Raw genomic sequence first — 5,000 nt, 5'->3', positions numbered from 1 at the left:
CGGGGGTGCAGGGGGCTGAGGGGGCGGCAATGGCGGCTTGAGGTGAGGGTGGGGAGTGTTCCGCCCAGATCGTATAGGAAGCTCAAACACAGCTGCAGTACGAGACAAGATGGTAGATTTCTGTGAGTCCTCCCTCCTCTTAAAATCCGTCCTAAGGAGGAGACAGACAGAAAGAGAAACATCACCCTCACTCCCAACGCCTCCTGCGCCCTCGATGCGCCCCAAAACAACAACAAGAAAAACAAAAACAAACACGACCACAAATAAGTCGCTATCCCTGGGGAAGAAGGATTCGATGGCATGGGGATATCATTCTAAAATTCATTCCCTCTTCATCACATTTCATGGAAACCGATTGCAATCTATGAGGCCCTGTGAAGGTAGGGGTTGGGGGGGTAGGGAGGAGGGAGGGAAGTGAAGGGGGGGAGAGGGAGAGAGGGAGGGAGAGAGAGAGAGAGAGAGAGAGAGAGAGAGAGAGAGAAAGAGCAGAGGAGAGGAGGGATAAAAGGGGAGAGGACAGGAAAGGAGAGGAGGGAAAAGAGGGGAGGGGAGGGGAAATGAGAAGAGGCGAGGGGAGAGGAGAAGAGGGAGAGGAGAGGAGTGGAGGGGAGAAGAGAGGAGTGGAGGGGTGAGGGGGAAGGGGGGAGAACAGGGAAGAGGAGAGGAGGGGAGAGGAGAGGAAAGAGAGACAAGGGAGACAGACAGACACGCATGCGCGCGCGCGCACACACACACACAGAGAATAGCGAAATGGAGAGAGAGGCAGAGAGAGAGAGAGAGAGAGAGAGAGAGAGAGAGACAGACAGACAGACAGACAGACAGACAGACAGACACGGATCTAGGTCAGGGATACTACACATGGGTATTCTTCTGAGTGATTTTATGTGTTTTCTCAATCGCCACCTCTATGGAGATAAAAATCGCTCCCACAAGATGAAGGGAGTCCTTCTGCCACCGCCCACGGCCCCGCCCACCAGCACCGCTTGTGTTTGTCAGGGATTCCAAGCCAAAGCACGTGGAGGAGCGGGAGAGCTTCCTGGCAGCCCAAGGAGGAGGAAAGTCCGGCAGCATGAGAGAGGTGGTTGGCACGGGGAAGCTGGAGGCCGGCTGACGAGAAGATGGGTGAGGGGGCAGGGAGGAGGGTTTCCCAAGTTGGAGAGCCAAGACGAGGGAGGGGAGCTGTCGGTGGCTGCGTTCTGACCCCGACCCCAACCCTGACTGGAGCGGATCCCTGAAAGGAGGCGGTTCGGGCTCTCTGGCCGAGAACGCCCCTCTCTTCCTCTTTGTGCAGAAACACCTTCCGCAGACCGAGAAAGTCCATCCCGAGACCCTCGTCGGAAGAGTCCTTTCCAGACCCATCACGATCCTCCTGGGCCAAGGGGTCCAGGGGATGGGGCGGGGCCTCCATTCGATCCGTCTTCCGTCCGTCCGTCCATCCACAAGATCTTGAACATCCATGTAGGATTCTGGATGGTAGCAGTTTTCCAGGATCCTCGAAATCCTTGTAAGTCCTCTCCTGGCAGATTCGACCCCTAGGTCGTACCGCGCAGCACAGGGCACTAGATTCAGTCCCTCGGGACGAGGGTTCCTGAAAAAGACCAGGAAAAAGAAGAACAGAATCACTATGGTGTGCACCAGCCAGAAACCAGCACCACCTTGTCACTCGAACAGACTTGCAAAAGGCGGGGTAGGGAGAGAAAGTCATAGGATGGCTACCATCCCTCCCACCCCCACCCCACACGCCAAGCCCCAGACCATCGTCATCCCTGCTCCCCCTCCCCTCCCCTTTCCTCTCCCTTCCCCCTCCCCCTCCCCCTCCCCTCCATCGACGCCCGCCTCCCGCTTGTACCCCACTCCTCTGAACCCAGCACCACCCACCCCAGCCTGGACGGGCTCGGCTCAGATCGGCTCGGCCCGGCTCGGCTCGGCCCGGCCCGGCCCGTCCATCCGGTCGACTTCTTCGCAGGGTCTAAAATAGCGCCCGGCCGACAGGCAGGTGGCACATGGCACATGGCACATGGCACATGGCAGGGGAGCGAGCGGGACGGTTCGGGATCTCTGGGTGGCAGGGACACGCGGCCGGACAACCAGGAGCACGGACGGCCTGGCGTGCGTTTCTCCGCTCGGGGGGGCCTCGACCAGAGACCGTGGTACGGGGAACGGGGACACACACACACCACACACACACCACACACACACACCACACAGACACAGACACACAGACACACAGACACACAGACACACACACACACACACACACACACACACAGACACACACACACACCCCTTCACCCCCACCCCCAAACCTCTGACAGCTTTCGTTTGTTTTCGGCCGACCGTCCCTCGATGAGGTACGAGTGCCTTGGCTGGGGCTGGGGGGGGGGTGGAGTTCCTCCCTCCACAACGACCCCACACGGGCTCTGTTCTGGTCACCCGAGTCCTCTTCCAAGTCAGACCACAGGCCTCCATCACCCGGCGCGAGCACTCGGGGAAACAGTCACCATCCTCATCGCTCCGCTCCACCTCTACACGTGAAGAACTGTTCCCAGCCCACGCCACTCCACCCCACCCCACGCCCCGATGCCACCCACCGCAGTGGAGAGAAACGAGACGAATCCACAGACGTGCATCAATCCGATGAAGAAAACGACGGCCCTATTCCAAGGAAGCATAGATATCTAGGTAGGAGATTCATCGAGTACTATGGAGGCGGTGGGAAAGGGGGGGGTTGCGGTGGGGAGGGTCTAGAGATCAGGCAGTACAGCCCATGCTTAGCATGGAAAAAATAAAGGTCCAGGGTTCAATCCCCAGCACCTACTCTTCAAAAATAACCCGAGAAGAAGCAAGACGGCGGAGTAGAAGGACGCTCGTAGCTCACCCTCTCCCACAAATACACCAAAACTCACATCGACGGACCCACTCGGCCAATCAGACCACCTGCGGAACTCCGACAGAACACCGCCCTCTTCGAAAGACAAAGACGCCCAAACTCTGGTAGGAGAAAAGGAGAAAAGAAAGAGTCAAAAGCAAAACAGTGCGGGAGGGACCGGCAGAGGAGGAATAGGGCTCGTTCGCCAGACCTCCCCGTCTCCAACGGAGAGGCCGACGGGACGGTGGGGGAGCCTCCGAGTCTCAGATCTGCCCGGAGCGCCCCTTGACCGACCGACCCAAGTGAAACGGGCACAGAGGGTCCCCGCGACACCCAGCCCGAGTCGCAGGCCGGCAGCCGGGGGCCGGGACAGGCCGCACGAGCCGGGCAGAGGACCGTGGCGGCGGCACCACACGCCGTGGCCGGGAGGGGATACAGAGCAGAACAACCCGCCCCCCCAACCCGTCCATTACGGGGAAAGAAAGGCAAAGCAACACGGCCGGTGTGCCCTGGGGAGAGGGGCGCCGTAGCCTCCATCTCCTCAGACCCGCGGCGCCATCACCGGCCCTTCTCGCGAGAAGAGAGGCGGGGCGCAGCCACAGCCGCCATAGCCCCTGGCGCGCGGCGCGCAGCGCGCGGGCGGGGGCGGGAGCGGGGGCGGGGCCGAGACTCGAATCCGCACCCGGGGGCTCTGCAACCTCCTAGGCAGGACTGAGACTCGTTTTCAGCCTGAGGCAGATATTATATATCTGCCCCGGTACCTCAGAGAACTCGCGCCACCAAGACTAAGAAGGAGCCGAGTTTTGGAATGCAGCAGGGGCGGGGCGGTTCCACGGTCTTCCCCGAGCCCACCTACGGAGAGGAGCGCCGACCCGAGGCGGAGCACACAGCCGCACAGAGCAGCGGAGCGACCGGCGCCGGGAGAGGGCAGGCGGCCAGCCACCCTCCCTCCTTCCCGGCAGGAACGCAGCATCCGACCGCGGTGCCAGGAGGGGGCGCGATCTACTTGCCCACAGGCACCGAGGGCAGCACAGACGAGGGCGCCGACAGAGGGCCCGCGGAAACAGCAAGCTGAGTTCACGAAACAGGGCGACGACAGAAAGACTTCTCGGTGAAACCGTTAAGAGCGCACCGTCTCCAGGAGAACACATCCTTTTTTTTTTTTTTTTCCTCTTTTTTTTTTTTCTTTTCCTTTTTCTTTTTTAATCTCTTTTATATCGGTTTTACCTTCTGTTACCTTTTTAACCTTTACTTTTGAACAGTCGTATACGTTTACGGTTTTAATCCCTTTTAAATGTTTCATTTCAAGTCTTTTCATTATTATTATTTTTAAACATCCACCCCCTTCCCTTTTTCATTCTCTTGGTTTTGATCTCCTGTTACTGGTTATTCACAGGTTTCAAATATTGTTTCTCGATTTTTTTCCTCCTTTTTATTAAGGTTATTAAAAGACGTCTCAACTCGATCGCTATTCTGCTTCCACTTACTCTTCTATTCATGATTACACACTGTCTTCAAACCTTTTCTTTCTCCCGTCTTTTAAAATCCTCTGTTTTATCTTTTGTTAAAATCTGTTCTATTTCCGATTACCTTTTAAAAATTTACTTTTGAAACAACTGTATATTATTTTCTGATCTTTTCTATTTGTTTTTAAAGGCTTTTAGAAGACGTCTCAGCTCAATTGCTATTCTGCTTCAACTTGCTCTTCTATTATTGATCGTACACTGTTTTCAAACCTTTTTTTCTCCATTCTTTTAACATCCTGCCCCCACCCCCTCTCTCCCTCTCCCCCTCTGTCTCTGTCTCTGTCTCTCTCTCTCTCCCCCTATCCCCCTCTCTCTTTTAAAGTTTTATGCCTGCCTAGGCTTTCGATAAATACATAAACTCCTTAAGGACACCAATAGATAACTGATACTCCTTAAGCCACAGTGCCAGAGAGATAGGAGCATTATGAAGAAGCAGAGGAACCACTCCCAATTAAAAGAGCCAGAGAAATTCCCTGAAAGCACGATCCATGAAATAGACGTGGATGGCCTGCTCGATCAAGATTTCCAAAAAGGAGTGATCCAAGTCCTGAAGGAACTCCAAGAGATAGTGTTGAGAGATATACTATACGTCAAAAACGAAATCG

At 55.8% G+C, this 5,000-nt stretch overlaps 1 long non-coding RNA gene across 1 annotated transcript in view; it reads right to left on the bottom strand.

Annotated features, from left to right (window-relative positions):
* LOC141578420 (uncharacterized) overlaps window positions 1-5,000 on the bottom strand; it is a 6,715-nt gene that overhangs the window by 163 nt on the left and 1,552 nt on the right. The window contains exons 1-2 of the long non-coding RNA XR_012508815.1: window positions 2,907-5,000; window positions 1-2,655 (exon numbers count right to left, since the gene is read on the bottom strand). The exon at window positions 1-2,655 is cut by the window's left edge and continues 163 nt beyond it; the exon at window positions 2,907-5,000 is cut by the window's right edge and continues 1,552 nt beyond it. This is a non-coding gene — a long non-coding RNA (uncharacterized LOC141578420). The remainder of the gene's footprint in view (window positions 2,656-2,906) is intronic.

This window comes from Camelus bactrianus, chromosome 8 (genome assembly GCF_048773025.1).
Source record: "Camelus bactrianus isolate YW-2024 breed Bactrian camel chromosome 8, ASM4877302v1, whole genome shotgun sequence".
NCBI classification, from domain to species: Eukaryota; Metazoa; Chordata; class Mammalia; order Artiodactyla; family Camelidae; genus Camelus; species Camelus bactrianus.
The sequence above is the reverse complement of the archived record's forward strand: the minus strand, read 5'-3'. Positions and strand labels throughout refer to the sequence as shown.